The sequence below is a fragment of the Triturus cristatus genome, chromosome 12 (assembly GCF_964204655.1).
Source record: "Triturus cristatus chromosome 12, aTriCri1.1, whole genome shotgun sequence".
In the NCBI taxonomy this organism is placed as follows: domain Eukaryota; kingdom Metazoa; phylum Chordata; class Amphibia; order Caudata; family Salamandridae; genus Triturus; species Triturus cristatus.
In genome coordinates this window covers 727,462,395-727,480,553 of record NC_140595.1, presented here as the reverse complement: position 1 = coordinate 727,480,553, position 18,159 = coordinate 727,462,395, and the positions used below count along the sequence as shown (strand labels likewise).

At 40.4% G+C, this 18,159-nt stretch overlaps 4 non-coding genes across 4 annotated transcripts; all 4 read right to left on the bottom strand.

The window, feature by feature from the left end:
• Positions 1 to 3,378: 3,378 nt before the first annotated feature.
• On the bottom strand, positions 3,379 to 3,460 carry TRNAS-CGA (transfer RNA serine (anticodon CGA)). The gene has a single exon. It is a non-coding gene; the product is annotated as a tRNA-Ser (tRNA).
• A 3,939-nt stretch (positions 3,461 to 7,399) lies between these two features.
• Positions 7,400 to 7,481, bottom strand: TRNAS-CGA (transfer RNA serine (anticodon CGA)). Its single transcript has one exon. It is a non-coding gene; the product is annotated as a tRNA-Ser (tRNA).
• Positions 7,482 to 12,561: 5,080 nt separating this feature from the next.
• On the bottom strand, positions 12,562 to 12,643 carry TRNAS-CGA (transfer RNA serine (anticodon CGA)). Its single transcript has one exon. It is a non-coding gene; the product is annotated as a tRNA-Ser (tRNA).
• Positions 12,644 to 16,584: 3,941 nt separating this feature from the next.
• On the bottom strand, positions 16,585 to 16,666 carry TRNAS-CGA (transfer RNA serine (anticodon CGA)). Its single transcript has one exon. It is a non-coding gene; the product is annotated as a tRNA-Ser (tRNA).
• Positions 16,667 to 18,159: the final 1,493 nt, after the last annotated feature.

The window sequence follows — 18,159 nt, the reverse complement described above, 5'->3', positions numbered from 1 at the left end:
ATAAGTCAAAGCTGCCACTGGACAAAACTCTCATCTCTCTCCAGCAGGTACATTAATCACTGGCATTTTCTTGACACTTTTATAGTTGCTCGAAAACTGCTAATTTTACATGGAACTTTGCAGTGCTTTTAAAACTGCTACCTGCGGACCCCCTGGGACTATGTCACGGACCCCTGGGGGTCCTCGGACCCCAGTTTGGGAAACACTGCTCTAGGCCATTGGTTTGCATACAAAAGATATTGTTGTTTTATTTTAGAACCAACAATAGGTATCAAAATATACTTTCTCAGAATGAGATGCTTTAGTTAAATACTTTGCAATAGTCAATTGACTTTTGCAGGTCATAGTTACAGTTTATTGCAATAGGCAACACAATTTGAATCACAATAATACATTGAGCTCAATGGGAATTTTAAGTTATATGCAATTAATTACTTTCAGGATTACTTTTCTAAATCCAGGACTGGATCCTAGATTCAGTCCTGGGACAGTTCTTGGAAACAAGTGAGTAAATTCGTTTTAGTTACTGTTGTGATTTTTAAGCAATATTTTGCTATTTTACAAGTTGACACTTAGAAACTTTTGCTGATCAAATTACCAATGTTATCCTATGGAAGGAAATTCACTTAGCAGGTAAGTGGGGTTATGGTTCCTTTTTCTAGGTCAGTGTTGGATCCTAGATCCAGCACTACTGTACCACCTGTAAGCAGGTGAGAAACTGCGTTTAAGTTATACAGGCGATTTTTAAGGAATATTTACATGTTTGCAAAGTCGACACTTAGAAGAAATTTCACAGAAAAACAGTCAATGGTTTCCTATGGAAGAAAATTCAAGTTACGGGTAAAGTACATTCTCGTTACTTTTGTAATCCAGTGCTGGGCTCCTAGGCTCAGTACTGGGACATCTATCTAAAACAGGTAAACAATTACGTTTTCACAGTTGGTACGATTTTTAAAGAATATTTGTAAGTTTCAAAAATCGACACTTAGAAAATTTTCAGCAAAAAGCAGGCAATGATATCCCATGGAAGGAAATTCGAGTTACTGGTAAGTACGGTTAAAATTACTTTTCAGGGTCAGTACTGAGCTCCAAGATGCAGCACTGAGGTCTCTCCTGATAACAGGTGAGTAAATCAGAATTCGTTGTTCGGCTGATTTTAGATGAATATTTTAAAGTTCCAAAACTCCACACCACTTAGAAGAATTTCCAAGTGAAACAACGAAATTTTAGCCTATGGAAGAAACGTGAGTTATCGGCTTTTAGGTAAGTACTCGACTGGCAGAGTTATGGTTCTGGGCATAGACTCAGGGGTCTCCCAGGGGAGTCCCAGCCTACTTGCCAAGCCTTAAACTCCCCTTTTATTACATATAATTTACACCTAAGGTAGGCCCTAGGTAGTCCTAGGTGCATGATGCTATGTAAGTAAAAAATAAGATATGTACTTTGGTGGTTCGCGTGTCCTGTAAGTACCAAACAGTCTATTTCATTTTTCACTACTGTGAGGTCTACCCCTCTCATAGGTTAGCTCTGTGTATTCCCCTATACTTTTTATTTGGTAATTCCATATCGGAGAGGAGTAGCTTTATTTATTTATTGAAAATCCTACTTACTGGTGAGGTTGGATTTAACTTTACTATTTTAGAAATGCCACTTTTAGAGAGTGATCATTTCTCTGCACTTACTGCTCTATTTGCCTGAATCCTGGCCCCAATACACGTCTGGATTGGGCTGGGTGACAGCAAAATTTGTGCCTTCCCTCTAGAGAGCCACAACACAGGTCACTCAACTGCACCTGGGGGGTGAGCTCCGCTCCCCCTCCACCCCCAATAGGTTCAAGAACGATAATTTATGTAAGTAAATACATTATAGCTACAGCTTATAATCATGCGAGTTTAAATCATTTGTTGTTAGATGGTTTAAATATTTGAAAGGATCTGTTTTTAATAGACATTTTACAAAAACCACTGGCACATTTGCTAATTCTGTAAAAATAACACCCAACTGCCGTGACATTGCCAACCACAATGCCGTGACTCGGATTCAAACCAAGGTTGCTGCGGCCACAACGCAGAGTACTAACCACTATACGATCACGGCGAGCTACTTGGGCTCAACGACATACAGTGACATGGAGAATTTATAATTCGGAACACTCAGGGCTATTCCTGTGATAGGCTGGATGTATTCATTGCTTCCTCATTCCTCATTCAGAGGCTGCGTCTCCTCAGTGGTTGATAGGCTGAAACCGTTTCCTGGCCGCCTGCTTGTGAAATGCCAGGAGTCAAAGATCACACATTACACTTGCGGACCTGTGATGGGACACCAATGCAGAGAAACCCACCTGGCACAGACCTTCTATTCTGTCTATTAGACCTGCATCTTCCCTGCACCTTTCAAGCCATTTGTATGTGAAGCAAGAAAGAGTTAGAGAGTGATCCATCTACACTTTTATAGGGAGGATGTCGCCGTGAGCTCCTCCCAGCTAATCACACGAACAGCAGAAAAGCAAGATAAATACACAGTTGAGGGGTGGGCTGCATGGTTATGTTTTTGAGTAAATATTGAAACTGACCTCAGTGGCTCATTAGCAGAGCTGCGGCTAATGACTGGTGCCAAATCATGATGAAGCAAGCACCATGGCTCGTAGGGGACCCACAACACGCTTTTCTTAGCTCACTGAATTAAAGTATAAACTTCCGCCGTGTGTGAGTGGTAAATGCTTGTTAATATGGTTCCTTTTCCAATTCAAGTCTGACAACAAGAGGCAGGAACCACGTGGCTTCGGAAGCTCAGGAAAGTAGCCACCAACCACAGAGAAAGAGAGAACTGGCAGTATGAGAGGTGGAGAAAACAGAAGCGGGAGCAAGGAGCTCAAATGAGATTGATGGCGTTTAAATAGAGCGCGTAAAGGAACAGTTACACAGCTAAGAAATGGGAAAGACAGACTAGGGAAAAAAACACAGAAAGAGCCAGTAGATGAAATTCTCTTCCTGGGACAGCAGGTTAAGAGAAATTACACATGGGGAGGTTAAGCATGTAACACGGGGGAGAATAAAAAAGAAAATGCAGTTTTATGAAGTGTGTTTGCCAATCCAGCCAGCACTTTTGTTCTATTTCTCTCTTTGCGTCTTTTATTGGTAAAGTAACTTTCAAGTGCATGCGCAGGTATGAATGAGAGAGCAACGGTATAATAATTTGAAGCGTTTACACCAGTGCTAAAGTAGGAATGAGGTGTAGCAAAGACATGAAAGAGGTAGCGATAACAAATATGTGGAGAGGCAATAGTGACACAAAAATAAGCCACCTATTTATAAAACTGAAATGGAAGAAATACTAAAGGTTAACTTCTGAAATTGTAGCCGATAATAAAAAGATTCTCGTTGTTGGCAGGATTCGAACCTGCGCGGGGATACCCCAATGGATTTCGAGTCCATCGCCTTAACCACTCGGCCACAACAACTTACTGTAAGCTGCCTACAAATATTTTGTTTGAAAGTTTTGAAGTTTTCCCACATCAAAGTACTGATATTCTGCAATGCGCTTTTTAAAAACAATGTTTTTTTCATCATGCACGTTCTGTCCTAAAAACAAAAATTGCATGAGTACATCTCTGGATCTGTAAAAGGATACGCTTGCATTCAAACTCCCTTGTGGCACTCAAGTTTTTTGGACCCTGTTGCACTCTGTTTTTGCGCTGCTTTTAGTCTACGACCCATATTACAGAAGTCAACCATCTCTGAGTATTTGGGACTCCTTTGTAAGTGCCTTATCTTTAATCCTTGAAAAGCTCTATAATAAAGGGGTCTGTCAAAGATTGCTTGAATGGAAGATAAAAGAAGGCCCACTTGTCTCACCAAATGCAGTAGAGAAACCTGATGTTTTACTCATGTTATCCTTAGTTCAGTTTTTGGTAGACCTGGCATCCTTAAGGTGGCCTACCAGCAACCTTTTTGCTTTTCACCTCACGTTTTGCTGTATCTTTATGTTGGCCTTAGCACTCTAATCACTTTATCACTACTGTGAGAAAGTGGCTCTGTATATACTGTTCCCAAATAGGTACAGTGTGCACAGAGTCCCCAGTCCCCAGAGGTTTGGCAGAGGCTAAAGTTAGATATAACCTTACTCTCTAAAGTGGTAGCTTGCCGAGCAGTAAGGCAGTATCAGAGTACAGTGTAAAACATTTGTTGTACACACTCAGTCAGCAAATGGTCTCACACACTCAAGAACTGAACACTAATCCATTGGTTTGCATACAAAAGATATTGTTGTTTTATTTTAGAACCAACAATAGGTATCAAAATATACTTTCTCAGAATTAGATGCTTTAGTTAAATACTTTGCAATAGGCAATTGACTTTTGCAGGTCATAGTTACAGTTTATTGCAATAGGCAACACAATTTGAATCACAATAATACATTGAGCTCAATGGGAATTTTAAGTTATATGCAATTAATTACTTTCAGGATTACTTTTCTAAATCCAGGACTGGATCCTAGATTCAGTCCTGGGACAGTTCTTGGAAACAAGTGAGTAAATTCGTTTTAGTTACTGTTGTGATTTTTAAGCAATATTTTGCTATTTTACAAGTTGACATTTGAAACTTTTGCTGATCAAATTACCAATGTTATCCTATGGAAGGAAATTCACTTAGCAGGTAAGTGGGGTTATGGTTCCTTTTCTAGGTCAGTGTTGGATCCTAGATCCAGCACTACTGTACCACCTGTAAGCAGGTGAGAAACTAGGTTTAAGTTATACAGGCGATTTTTAAGGAATATTTACATGTTTGCAAAATCGACACTTAGAAGAAATTTCACAGAAAAACAGTCAATGGTTTTCTATGGAAGAAAATTCAAGTTACGGGTAAAGTACATTCTCGTTACTTTTGTAATCCAGTGCTGGGCTCCTAGGCTCAGTACTGGGACATCTATCTAAAACAGGTAAACAATTACGTTTTCACAGTTGGTACGATTTTTAAAGAATATTTGTAAGTTTCAAAAATCGACACTTAGAAAATTTTCAGCAAAAAGCAGGCAATGATATCCCATGGAAGGAAATTCGAGTTACTGGTAAGTACGGTTAAAATTACTTTGCAGGGTCAGTACTGAGCTCCAAGATGCAGCACTGAGGCCTCTCCTGATAACAGGTGAGTAAATCAGAATTCGTTGTTCGGCTGATTTTAGATGAATATTTTAAAGTTCCAAAACTCCACACCACTTAGAAGAATTTCCAAGTGAAACAACGAAATTTTAGCCTATGGAAGAAAAGTGAGTTATCGGCTTTTAGGTAAGTACTCGACTGGCAGAGTTATGGTTCTGGGCATAGACTCAGGGGTCTCCCAGGGGAGTCGCAGCCTACTTGCCAAGCCTTAAACTCCCCTTTTATTACATATAATTTATACCTAAGGTAGGCCCTAGGTAGTCCTAGGTGCATGATGCTATGTAAGTAAAAAATAAGATATGTACTTTGGTGGTTCGCGTGTCCTGTAAGTACCAAACAGTCTATTTCATTTTTCACTACTGTGAGGTCTACCCCTCTCATAGGTTAGCTCTGTGTATTCCCCTATACTTTTTATTTGGTAATTCCATATCGGAGAGGAGTAGCTTTATTTATTTATTGAAAATCCTACTTAGTGGTGAGGTTGGATTTAACTTTACTATTTTAGAAATGCCACTTTTAGAGAGTGAACATTTCTCTGCACTTACTGCTCTATTTGCCTGAAACCTGGCCCCAATACACGTCTGGATTGGGCTGGGTGACAGCAAAATTTGTGCCTTCCCTCTAGAGAGCCACAACACAGGTCACTCAACTGCACCTGGGGGGTGAGCTCCGCTCCCCCTCCACCCCCAATAGGTTCAAGAACGATAATTTATGTAAGTAAATACATTATAGCTACAGCTTATAATCATGCGAGTTTAAATCATTTGTTGTTAGATGGTTTAAATATTTGAAAGGATCTGTTTTTAATAGACATTTTACAAAAACCACTGGCACATTTGCTAATTCTGTAAAAATAACACCCAACTGCCGTGACATTGCCAACCACAATGCCGTGACTCGGATTCAAACCGAGGTTGCTGCGGCCACAACGCAGAGTACTATCCACTATACGATCACGGCGAGCTACTTGGGCTCAACGACATACAGTGACATGGAGAATTTATAATTCGGAACACTCAGGGCTATTCCTGTGATAGGCTGGATGTATTCATTGCTTCCTCATTCCTCATTCAGAGGCTGCGTCTCCTCAGTGGTTGATAGGCTGAAACCGTTTCCTGGCTGCCTGCTTGTGAAATGCCAGGAGTCAAAGATCACACATTACACTTGCGGACCTGTGATGGGACACCAATGCAGAGAAACCCACCTGGCACAGACCTTCTATTCTGTCTATTAGACCTGCATCTTCCCTGCACCTTTCAAGCCATTTGTATGTGAAGCAAGAAAGAGTTAGAGAGTGATCCATCTACACTTTTATAGGGAGGATGTCGCCGTGAGCTCCTCCCAGCTAATCACACGAACAGCAGAAAAGCAAGATAAATACACAGTTGAGGGGTGGGCTGCATGGTTATGTTTTTGAGTAAATATTGAAACTGACCTCAGTGGCTCATTAGCAGAGCTGCGGCTAATGACTGGTGCCAAATCATGATGAAGCAAGCACCATGGCTCGTAGGGGACCCACAACACGCTTTTCTTAGCTCACTGAATTAAAGTATAAACTTCCGCCGTGTGTGAGTGGTAAATGCTTGTTAATATGGTTCCTTTTCCAATTCAAGTCTGACAACAAGAGGCAGGAACCACGTGGCTTCGGAAGCTCAGGAAAGTAGCCACCAACCACAGAGAAAGAGAGAACTGGCAGTATGAGAGGTGGAGAAAACAGAAGCGGGAGCAAGGAGCTCAAATGAGATTGATGGCGTTTAAATAGAGCGCGTAAAGGAACAGTTACACAGCTAAGAAATGGGAAAGACAGACTAGGGAAAAAAACACAGAAAGAGCCAGTAGATGAAATTCTCTTCCTGGGACAGCAGGTTAAGAGAAATTACACATGGGGAGGTTAAGCATGTAACACGGGGGAGAATAAAAAAGAAAATGCAGTTTTATGAAGTGTGTTTGCCAATCCAGCCAGCACTTTTGTTCTATTTCTCTCTTTGCGTCTTTTATTGGTAAAGTAACTTTCAAGTGCATGCGCAGGTATGAATGAGAGAGCAACGGTATAATAATTTGAAGCGTTTACACCAGTGCTAAAGTAGGAATGAGGTGTAGCAAAGACATGAAAGAGGTAGCGATAACAAATATGTGGAGAGGCAATAGTGACACAAAAATAAGCCACCTATTTATAAAACTGAAATGGAAGAAATACTAAAGGTTAACTTCTGAAATTGTAGCCGATAATAAAAAGATTCTCGTTGTTGGCAGGATTCGAACCTGCGCGGGGATACCCCAATGGATTTCGAGTCCATCGCCTTAACCACTCGGCCACAACAACTTGCTGTAAGCTGCCTACAAATATTTTGTTTGAAAGTTTTGAAGTTTTCCCACATCAAAGTACTGATATTCTGCAATGCGCTTTTTAAAAACAATGTTTTTTTCATCATGCACGTTCTGTCCTAAAAACAAAAATTGCATGAGTACATCTCTGGATCTGTAAAAGGATACGCTTGCATTCAAACTCCCTTGTGGCACTCAAGTTTTTTGGACCCTGTTGCACTCTGTTTTTGCGCTGCTTTTAGTCTACGACCCATATTACAGAAGTCAACCATCTCTGAGTATTTGGGACTCCTTTGTAAGTGCCTTATCTTTAATCCTTGAAAAGCTCTATAATAAAGGGGTCTGTCAAAGATTGCTTGAATGGAAGATAAAAGAAGGCCCACTTGTCTCACCAAATGCAGTAGAGAAACCTGATGTTTTACTCATGTTATCCTTAATTCAGTTTTTGGTAGACCTGGCATCCTTAAGGTGGCCTACCAGCAACCTTTTTAGTTTTCACCTCACGTTTTGCTGTATCTTTATGTTGGCCTTAGGACTCTAATCACTTTATCACTACTGTGAGAAAGTGGCTCTGTATATACTGTTCCCAAATAGGTACAGTGTGCACAGAGTCCCCAGTCCCCAGAGGTTTGGCAGAGGCTAAAGTTAGATATAACCTTACTCTCTAAAGTGGTAGCTTGCCGAGCAGTAAGGCAGTATCAGAGTACAGTGTAAAACATTTGTTGTACACACTCAGTCAGCAAATGGTCTCACACACTCAAGAACTGAACTCTAGGCCAGGGGTTCCCAAACTTTTGACTCCTGAGGACCCCCATTGAGTCACCACTGGAAGACGGGGACCCCCAAGCAATTTGTAGGATTTAAATTTCAAACATTAAAATAGTAATTAAAAAAAAATAAACACACGTGTGCACAAAAAACAAATACTCAAATTACTAAGGATTTTAGGGGCATATTTACAAGTCCCTATAGCCATGGGAACGTCACTTTTTGCGATGTTCCTGTGGCAGTAGGGGCTTCGCCTTATTTACAAGGCAGCGTTAAGCCACTTATTGTGGCTTAACGCTGCCTTATATATAAGGCTAACTTTCACGCAATGCTTAGCATGAAAATGATGGGCAGTGGGAGTTGCAGTGGGGGTTTCACTCAAACACCCATTGATTTTGACGCTGCCCTCTATTTACAAGGTCAGCTGAAATAGGAGACCGCACCAAAATTAAGACCATGAAAAACCTGGTCTTAACTTGGCGAAATGAGGAGGAATGCTTTATTTCTCCTAGTTTTTGCTTTGATTGTTTATGTTCAGGAAGGTGACCCTTTCTGCACATAAACAATCTTTAATAAAAAATGACGTTTTGTAACTTCCATGTGTGCTGCATTAGGCAGCACACAGAGAAGTAACAAAACGGCATTACAAAATTGTTCATGTGCAGGAAGTGGGAACATAGCAGCATCAGGATAATGATAGACTGGGAATAAACATATGTTGCTAACTTTTACCATGCAGTTTGCAAGCAGCTCTTTGAAGACAGTTTATAGGACACTGTGCTAGATTACGATTGTGCCTTATGAATTGCACAGTGACAAAAGAATATCTGTGACAAAATCAGTAACCCACTGACCTATGCACATAAAATACTGTTTTTTAAAATGCATTGTACACTTTGCAGTAGGCATATTAACCCTCTGTGTCACATTAGATAAGTCAAAGCTGCCACTGGACAAAACTCTCATCTCTCTCCAGCAGGTACATTAATCACTGGCATTTTCTTGACACTTTTATAGTTGCTCGAAAACTGCTAATTTTACATGGAACTTTGCAGTGCTTTTAAAACTGCTACCTGCGGACCCCCTGGGACTATGTCACGGACCCCTGGGGGTCCTCGGACCCCAGTTTGGGAAACACTGCTCTAGGCCATTGGTTTGCATACAAAAGATATTGTTGTTTTATTTTAGAACCAACAATAGGTATCAAAATATACTTTCTCAGAATGAGATGCTTTAGTTAAATTCTTTGCAATAGGCAATTGACTTTTGCAGGTCATAGTTACAGTTTATTGCAATAGGCAACACAATTTGAATCACAATAATACATTGAGCTCAATGGGAATTTTAAGTTATATGCAATTAATTACTTTCAGGATTACTTTTCTAAATCCAGGACTGGATCCTAGATTCAGTCCTGGGACAGTTCTTGGAAACAAGTGAGTAAATTCGTTTTAGTTACTGTTGTGATTTTTAAGCAATATTTTGCTATTTTACAAGTTGACACTTAAAAACTTTTGCTGATCAAATTACCAATGTTATCCTATGGAAGGAAATTCACTTAGCAGGTAAGTGGGGTTATCGTTCCTTTTTCTAGGTCAGTGTTGGATCCTAGATCCAGCACTACTGTACCACCTGTAAGCAGGTGAGAAACTGCGTTTAAGTTATACAGGCGATTTTTAAGGAATATTTACATGTTTGCAAAATCGACACTTAGAAGAAATTTCACAGAAAAACAGTCAATGGTTTCCTATGGAAGAAAATTCAAGTTACGGGTAAAGTACATTCTCGTTACTTTTGTAATCCAGTGCTGGGCTCCTAGGCTCAGTACTGGGACATCTATCTAAAACAGGTAAACAATTACGTTTTCACAGTTGGTACGATTTTTAAAGAATTTTTGTAAGTTTCAAAAATCGACACTTAGAAAATTTTCAGCAAAAAGCAGGCAATGATATCCCATGGAAGGAAATTCGAGTTACTGGTAAGTACGGTTAAAATTACTTTTCAGGGTCAGTACTGAGCTCCAAGATGCAGCACTGAGGTCTCTCCTGATAACAGGTGAGTAAATCAGAATTCGTTGTTCGGCTGATTTTAGATGAATATTTTAAAGTTCCAAAACTCCACACCACTTAGAAGAATTTCCAAGTGAAACCACTCAATGTTAGCCTATGGAAGAAAAGTGAGTTATCGGCTTTTAGGTAAGTACTCGACTGGCAGAGTTATGGTTCTGGGCATAGACTCAGGGGTCTCCCAGGGGAGTCCCAGCCTACTTGCCAAGCCTTAAACTCCCCTTTTATTACATATAATTTACACCTAAGGTAGGCCCTAGGTAGTCCTAGGTGCATGATGCTATGTAAGTAAAAAATAAGATATGTACTTTGGTGGTTCGCGTGTCCTGTAAGTACCAAACAGTCTATTTCATTTTTCACTACTGTGAGGTCTACCCCTCTCATAGGTTAGCTCTGTGTATTCCCCTATACTTTTTATTTGGTAATTCCATATCGGAGAGGAGTAGCTTTATTTATTTATTGAAAATCCTACTTACTGGTGAGGTTGGATTTAACTTTACTATTTTAGAAATGCCACTTTTAGAGAGTGAACATGTCTCTGCACTTACTGCTCTATTTGCCTGAAACCTGGCCCCAATACACGTCTGGATTGGGCTGGGTGACAGCAAAATTTGTGCCTTCCCTCTAGAGAGCCACAACACAGGTCACTCAACTGCACCTGGGGGGTGAGCTCCGCTCCCCCTCCACCCCCAATAGGTTCAAGAACGATAATTTATGTAAGTAAATACATTATAGCTACAGCTTATAATCATGCGAGTTTAAATCATTTGTTGTTAGATGGTTTAAATATTTGAAAGGATCTGTTTTTAATAGACATTTTACAAAAACCACTGGTACATTTTCTAATTCTGTAAAATTAACACCCAACTGCCGTGACATTGCCAACCACAATGCCGCGACTCGGATTCAAACGGAGGTTGCTGCGGCCGCAACGCAGAGTACTAACCACTATACGATCACGGCGAGCTACTTGGGCTCAACGACATACAGTGACATGGAGAATTTATAATTCGGAACACTCAGGGCTGTTCCTGTGATAGGCTGGATGTATTCATTGCTTCCTCATTCCTCATTCAGAGGCTGCGTCTCCTCAGTGGTTGATAGGCTGAAACCGTTTCCTGGCCGCCTGCTTGTGAAATGCCAGGAGTCAAAGATCACACATTACACTTGCGGACCTGTGATGGAACACCAATGCAGAGAAACCCACCTGGCACAGACCTTCTATTCTGTCTATTAGACCTGCATCTTCCCTGCACCTTTCAAGCCATTTGTATGTGAAGCAAGAAAGAGTTAGAGAGTGATCCATCTACACTTTTATAGGGAGGATGTCGCCGTGAGCTCCTCCCAGCTAATCACACAAACAGCAGAAAAGCAAGATAAATACACAGTTGAGGGGTGGGCTGCATGGTTATGTTTTTGAGTAAATATTGAAACTGACCTCAGTGGCTCATTAGCAGAGCTGCGGCTAATGACTGGTGCCAAATCATGATGAAGCAAGCACCATGGCTCGTAGGGGACCCACAACACGCTTTTCTTAGCTCACTGAATTAAAGTATAAACTTCCGCCGTGTGTGAGTGGTAAAGGCTTGTTAATATGGTTCCTTTTCCAATTCAAGTCTGACAACAAGAGGCAGGAACCACGTGGCTTCGGAAGCTCAGGAAAGTAGCCACCAACCACAGAGAAAGAGAGAACTGGCAGTATGAGAGGTGGAGAAAACAGAAGCGGGAGCAAGGAGCTCAAATGAGATTGATGGCGTTTAAATAGAGCGCGTAAAGGAACAGTTACACAGCTAAGAAATGGGAAAGACAGACTAGGGAAAAAAACACAGAAAGAGCCTGTAGATGAAATTCTCTTCCTGGGACAGCAGGTTAAGAGAAATTACACATGGGGAGGTTAAGCATGTAACACGGGGGAGAATAAAAAAGAAAATGCAGTTTTATGAAGTGTGTTTGCCAATCCAGCCAGCACTTTTGTTCTATTTCTCTCTTTGCGTCTTTTATTGGTAAAGTAACTTTCAAGTGCATGCGCAGGTATGAATGAGAGAGCAACGGTATAATAATTTGAAGCGTTTACACCAGTGCTAAAGTAGGAATGAGGTGTAGCAAAGACATGAAAGAGGTAGCGATAACAAATATGTGGAGAGGCAATAGTGACACAAAAATAAGCCACCTATTTATAAAACTGAAATGGAAGAAATACTAAAGGTTAACTTCTGAAATTGTAGCCGATAATAAAAAGATTCTCGTTGTTGGCAGGATTTGAACCTGCGCGGGGATACCCCAACGGATTTCGAGTCCATCGCCTTAACCACTCGGCCACAACAACTTGCTATAAGCTGCCTACAAATATTTTGTTTCAAAGTTTTGAAGTTTTCCCACATCAAAGTACTGATATTCTGCAATGCGCTTTTTAAAAACAATGTTTTTTTCATCATGCACGTTCTGTCCTAAAAACAAAAATTGCATGAGTATATCTCTGGATCTGTAAAAGGATACGCTTGCATTCAAACTCCCTTGTGGCACTCAAGTTTTTTGGACCCTGTTGCACTCTGTTTTTGCGCTGCTTTTAGTCTACGACCCATATTACAGAAGTCAACCATCTCTGAGTATTTGGGACTCCTTTGTAAGTGCCTTATCTTTAATCCTTGAAAAGCTCTATAATAAAGGGGTCTGTCAAAGATTGCTTGAATGGAAGATAAAAGAAGGCCCACTTGTCTCACCAAATGCAGTAGAGAAACCTGATGTTTTACTCATGTTATCCTTAGTTCAGTTTTTGGTAGACCTGGCATCCTTAAGGTGGCCTACCAGCAACCTTTTTGCTTTTCACCTCACGTTTTGCTGTATCTTTATGTTGGCCTTAGCACTCTAATCACTTTATCACTACTGTGAGAAAGTGGCTCTGTATATACTGTTCCCAAATAGGTACAGTGTGCACAGAGTCCCCAGTCCCCAGAGGTTTGGCAGAGGCTAAAGTTAGATATAACCTTACTCTCTAAAGTGGTAGCTTGCCGAGCAGTAAGGCAGTATCAGAGTACAGTGTAAAACATTTGTTGTACACACTCAGTCAGCAAATGGTCTCACACACTCAAGAACTGAACTCTAGGCCATTGGTTTGCATACAAAAGATATTGTTGTTTTATTTTAGAACCAACAATAGGTATCAAAATATACTTTCTCAGAATGAGATGCTTTAGTTAAATACTTTGCAATAGGCAATTGACTTTTGCAGGTCATAGTTACAGTTTATTGCAATAGGCAACACAATTTGAATCACAATAATACATTGAGCTCAATGGGAATTTTAAGTTATATGCAATTAGTTACTTTCAGGATTACTTTTCTAAATCCAGGACTGGATCCTAGATTCAGTCCTGGGACAGTTCTTGGAAACAAGTGAGTAAATTCGTTTTAGTTACTGTTGTGATTTTTAAGCAATATTTTGCTATTTTACAAGTTGACACTTAGAAACTTTTGCTGATCAAATTACCAATGTTATCCTATGGAAGGAAATTCACTTAGCAGGTAAGTGGGGTTATGGTTCCTTTTTCTAGGTCAGTGTTGGATCCTAGATCCAGCACTACTGTACCACCTGTAAGCAGGTGAGAAACTGCGTTTAAGTTATACAGGCGATTTTTAAGGAATATTTACATGTTTGCAAAGTCGACACTTAGAAGAAATTTCACAGAAAAACAGTCAATGGTTTCCTATGGAAGAAAATTCAAGTTACGGGTAAAGTACATTCTCGTTACTTTTGTAATCCAGTGCTGGGCTCCTAGGCTCAGTACTGGGACATCTATCTAAAACAGGTAAACAATTACGTTTTCACAGTTGGTACGATTTTTAAAGAATATTTGTAAGTTTCAAAAATCGACACTTAGAAAATTTTCAGCAAAAAGCAGGCAATGATATCCCATGGAAGGAAATTCGAGTTACTGGTAAGTACGGTTAAAATTACTTTTCAGGGTCAGTACTGAGCTCCAAGATGCAGCACTGAGGTCTCTCCTGATAACAGGTGAGTAAATCAGAATTCATTGTTCGGCTGATTTTAGATGAATATTTTAAAGTTCCAAAACTCCACACCACTTAGAAGAATTTCCAAGTGAAACAACGAAATTTTAGCCTATGGAAGAAACGTGAGTTATCGGCTTTTAGGTAAGTACTCGACTGGCAGAGTTATGGTTCTGGGCATAGACTCAGGGGTCTCCCAGGGGAGTCCCAGCCTACTTGCCAAGCCTTAAACTCCCCTTTTATTACATATAATTTACACCTAAGGTAGGCCCTAGGTAGTCCTAGGTGCATGATGCTATGTAAGTAAAAAATAAGATATGTACTTTGGTGGTTCGCGTGTCCTGTAAGTACCAAACAGTCTATTTCATTTTTCACTACTGTGAGGTCTACCCCTCTCATAGGTTAGCTCTGTGTATTCCCCTATACTTTTTATTTGGTAATTCCATATCAGAGAGGAGTAGCTTTATTTATTTATTGAAAATCCTACTTACTGGTGAGGTTGGATTTAACTTTACTATTTTAGAAATGCCACTTTTAGAGAGTGATCATTTCTCTGCACTTACTGCTCTATTTGCCTGAATCCTGGCCCCAATACACGTCTGGATTGGGCTGGGTGACAGCAAAATTTGTGCCTTCCCTCTAGAGAGCCACAACACAGGTCACTCAACTGCACCTGGGGGGTGAGCTCCGCTCCCCCTCCACCCCCAATAGGTTCAAGAACGATAATTTATGTAAGTAAATACATTATAGCTACAGCTTATAATCATGCGAGTTTAAATCATTTGTTGTTAGATGGTTTAAATATTTGAAAGGATCTGTTTTTAATAGACATTTTACAAAAACCACTGGCACATTTGCTAATTCTGTAAAAATAACACCCAACTGCCGTGACATTGCCAACCACAATGCCGTGACTCGGATTCAAACCAAGGTTGCTGCGGCCACAACGCAGAGTACTAACCACTATACGATCACGGCGAGCTACTTGGGCTCAACGACATACAGTGACATGGAGAATTTATAATTCGGAACACTCAGGGCTATTCCTGTGATAGGCTGGATGTATTCATTGCTTCCTCATTCCTCATTCAGAGGCTGCGTCTCCTCAGTGGTTGATAGGCTGAAACCGTTTCCTGGCCGCCTGCTTGTGAAATGCCAGGAGTCAAAGATCACACATTACACTTGCGGACCTGTGATGGGACACCAATGCAGAGAAACCCACCTGGCACAGACCTTCTATTCTGTCTATTAGACCTGCATCTTCCCTGCACCTTTCAAGCCATTTGTATGTGAAGCAAGAAAGAGTTAGAGAGTGATCCATCTACACTTTTATAGGGAGGATGTCGCCGTGAGCTCCTCCCAGCTAATCACACGAACAGCAGAAAAGCAAGATAAATACACAGTTGAGGGGTGGGCTGCATGGTTATGTTTTTGAGTAAATATTGAAACTGACCTCAGTGGCTCATTAGCAGAGCTGCGGCTAATGACTGGTGCCAAATCATGATGAAGCAAGCACCATGGCTCGTAGGGGACCCACAACACGCTTTTCTTAGCTCACTGAATTAAAGTATAAACTTCCGCCGTGTGTGAGTGGTAAATGCTTGTTAATATGGTTCCTTTTCTAATTCAAGTCTGACAACAAGAGGCAGGAACCACGTGGCTTCGGAAGCTCAGGAAAGTAGCCACCAACCACAGAGAAAGAGAGAACTGGCAGTATGAGAGGTGGAGAAAACAGAAGCGGGAGCAAGGAGCTCAAATGAGATTGATGGCGTTTAAATAGAGCGCGTAAAGGAACAGTTACACAGCTAAGAAATGGGAAAGACAGACTAGGGAAAAAAACACAGAAAGAGCCAGTAGATGAAATTCTCTTCCTGGGACAGCAGGTTAAGAGAAATTACACATGGGGAGGTTAAGCATGTAACACGGGGGAGAATAAAAAAGAAAATGCAGTTTTATGAAGTGTGTTTGCCAATCCAGCCAGCACTTTTGTTCTATTTCTCTCTTTGCGTCTTTTATTGGTAAAGTAACTTTCAAGTGCATGCGCAGGTATGAATGAGAGAGCAACGGTATAATAATTTGAAGCGTTTACACCAGTGCTAAAGTAGGAATGAGGTGTAGCAAAGACATGAAAGAGGTAGCGATAACAAATATGTGGAGAGGCAATAGTGACACAAAAATAAGCCACCTATTTATAAAACTGAAATGGAAGAAATACTAAAGGTTAACTTCTGAAATTGTAGCCGATAATAAAAAGATTCTCGTTGTTGGCAGGATTCGAACCTGCGCGGGGATACCCCAATGGATTTCGAGTCCATCGCCTTAACCACTCGGCCACAACAACTTGCTGTAAGCTGCCTACAAATATTTTGTTTGAAAGTTTTGAAGTTTTCCCACATCAAAGTACTGATATTCTGCAATGCGCTTTTTAAAAACAATGTTTTTTTCATCATGCACGTTCTGTCCTAAAAACAAAAATTGCATGAGTACATCTCTGGATCTGTAAAAGGATACGCTTGCATTCAAACTCCCTTGTGGCACTCAAGTTTTTTGGACCCTGTTGCACTCTGTTTTTGTGCTGCTTTTAGTCTACGACCCATATTACAGAAGTCAACCATCTCTGAGTATTTGGGACTCCTTTGTAAGTGCCTTATCTTTAATCCTTGAAAAGCTCTATAATAAAGGGGTCTGTCAAAGATTGCTTGAATGGAAGATAAAAGAAGGCCCACTTGTCTCACCAAATGCAGTAGAGAAACCTGATGTTTTACTCATGTTATCCTTAGTTCAGTTTTTGGTAGACCTGGCATCCTTAAGGTGGCCTACCAGCAACCTTTTTGCTTTTCACCTCACGTTTTGCTGTATCTTTATGTTGGCCTTAGCACTCTAATCACTTTATCACTACTGTGAGAAAGTGGCTCTGTATATACTGTTCCCAAATAGGTACAGTGTGCACAGAGTCCCCAGTCCCCAGAGGTTTGGCAGAGGCTAAAGTTAGATATAACCTTACTCTCTAAAGTGGTAGCTTGCCGAGCAGTAAGGCAGTATCAGAGTACAGTGTAAAACATTTGTTGTACACACTCAGTCAGCAAATGGTCTCACACACTCAAGAACTGAACTCTAATCCATTGGTTTGCATACAAAAGATATTGTTGTTTTATTTTAGAACCAACAATAGGTATCAAAATATACTTTCTCAGAATGAGATGCTTTAGTTAAATACTTTGCAATAGGCAATTGACTTTTGCAGGTCATAGTTACAGTTTATTGCAATAGGCAACACAATTTGAATCACAATAATACATTGAGCTCAATGGGAATTTTAAGTTATATGCAATTAATTACTTTCAGGATTACTTTTCTAAATCCAGGACTGGATCCTAGATTCAGTCCTGGGACAGTTCTTGGAAACAAGTGAGTAAATTCGTTTTAGTTACTGTTGTGATTTGTAAGCAATATTTTGCTATTTTACAAGTTGACATTTGAAACTTTTGCTGATCAAATTACCAATGTTATCCTATGGAAGGAAATTCACTTAGCAGGTAAGTGGGGTTATGGTTCCTTTTCTAGGTCAGTGTTGGATCCTAGATCCAGCACTACTGTACCACCTGTAAGCAGGTGAGAAACTGCGTTTAAGTTATACAGGCGATTTTTAAGGAATATTTACATGTTTGCAAAATCGACACTTAGAAGAAATTTCACAGAAAAACAGTCAATGGTTTTCTATGGAAGAAAATTCAAGTTACGGGTAAAGTACATTCTCGTTACTTTTGTAATCCAGTGCTGGGCTCCTAGGCTCAGTACTGGGACATCTATCTAAAACAGGTAAACAATTACGTT